Here is a 2,069-nt window from a genome sequence, read left to right as displayed (position 1 = left end):
CATGTGGGATTCTATTCTCTAACAGTGAGAAAATAGATAATATAATATGTAAAAATATTAGAATGCCACATTTTGTGACAAATAATTACTTTGTTGCATTTTTAAATTTGTGTAATGTGTTTAATTAATTTAATCAATATTGTTTTACTTGGAAACAATATATTCACGTTTGTGCAACACTACACACTTATTTATGTGCTTTTAAATGTTATTGTACATAAATTTACTAATACAAATATATTGAAAAACACCCAGACTCTATTTGCAGTAGCATCGTATATAAAATTATTATACAAAAAAAAATTAGTTAGATTAAGAGTAAACTCTTTTGTCTTTCTTACATTTTTTTTTATCTTAAAAATAGAATGAAGATATTCTCTTAAAATAGAAAACTATGTCCTTTATACATGACCTTTTAAATTCCAATATATATGTTGCTGTAATAATTGGTATTCCTTTAAATTTAGTTTCACTTCTGTAAAAAAAAAAAAAAAAAAAGCACTTAGCAGTTTCATATTCTTGAGGTCTTTTGTTTAGAATTGTTGTCTTGGACCGATAATATCTGGAGCCACACATTAAGAAAAAAAAAAGTTAGAAATATGTAAAGGGAAGCAACGATGTTGGAGAAGAAGAAAAATGTGTACATTAAGGCCAATATCAGTCTGATGAGAATAACAAAAGGGTCGAAGAAAACTTAATTCCATTATTATTTTGTACTATGTAAATTTTGATCTTAATAAGAGAAATGCATTGTTATTTGATTGGAAAGACAGACTTTTAACTTTTTTGTAGCTGAGTAATTTCAGAAGGATTCCATTCTCCCGAGCATGTTTTTTGCCACTTATTTTGCCACTGGGATTTGTAGATTTTACTTAATGGTCAATGACTTTTTTTATCTGAGTAATGGTGAATAAGTTGAATGAATAGTGGTTGGTTGGCTTTACATGTACAGATGTGATTATATATATAGACACATTGCATGACTTTACTAATTGATGATAATGTTGTAATAATAATTCTAGAAAAAAGAATGTAAACTAACGATTTAATAATAATCATAGAAAGAAAAACATTTTCTTAATAATAATTATTACATGGGATGTCACAGATACAGAAAAAGGTGTGTGAGTTACATACAATAAATACACAAATGTAATAAAGAAAATAAGAATAATTTTTTAAAAAATTAGAAAAATTGAGAAAACAATGAGTAGCAAAGATAGCACATATAGGCTGCCACCTCACATTCTTTGTCATCTGCTTTATATTAGTATATAGATATAGATATAGATAGGCTGTTGTTGACCTGTGAAATTAGTCAGCAGTCGTATGTACAGTATACGACACTTTTTGAATGAAATGAATATAAAATACGACAGAGTACAAATATCTTAGTTTTGGAATATATAATGGTTCAGCCATGTTCTGATGAATAGTATTAACCTAATCCACTTAGTTTTTAGTATTGAATTACTCGATAGACAATTACACTCATGAACAGAAGTATTCACTTGTTGCTAATTTTCCCAGAGTTTCTCCCCCAAAATATTCGTCAGCTCCCTTTTAATGAAGCCCTGAGTCCTTTATTTATAATACCTAGGGGTTGTTACATGATGAGTAAGAGTGGGATCGTGGTTTGGTACACGATCATTAGGAGTGGAGATATGTGTCCACCTTTCTATGATTATGAGATCGTAGGTCTTCCCGTTGTCTTCTTTGGATCGTGGTCGATATTGCACAATTGAGACCTCTGGGAAAATGCTAAGTCTAGATTGGTCTATGAGACTTAGGTGCTAGGCTCGATGACCCTTTAGAGCTTGGGTGCTAGGCTCGTTGGTCATCTGGGTACTAGGCCTGTGATCTTCTGGGTGCTAGGCCTGTTGATCTTAGTCTGAACGAGCATGAGTTTTACCCGTTTTCGAGAGTGTAGGTCGACCACCCTATGAATGATAGGGTGGGCCGACCACCCCGAGGGGTCTTGGCCATGCTTGGGTCGACCATCCCTAGGGGTTGGGGTCAGGCCGACCACCCCTAGGGGGTTTTGGCCTGGTCGACTTCTCTATAGGTCC

The sequence above is a fragment of the Humulus lupulus genome, chromosome X (genome assembly GCF_963169125.1).
Source record: "Humulus lupulus chromosome X, drHumLupu1.1, whole genome shotgun sequence".
In the NCBI taxonomy this organism is placed as follows: domain Eukaryota; kingdom Viridiplantae; phylum Streptophyta; class Magnoliopsida; order Rosales; family Cannabaceae; genus Humulus; species Humulus lupulus.
Note: the sequence above shows the minus strand (reverse complement) of the source record.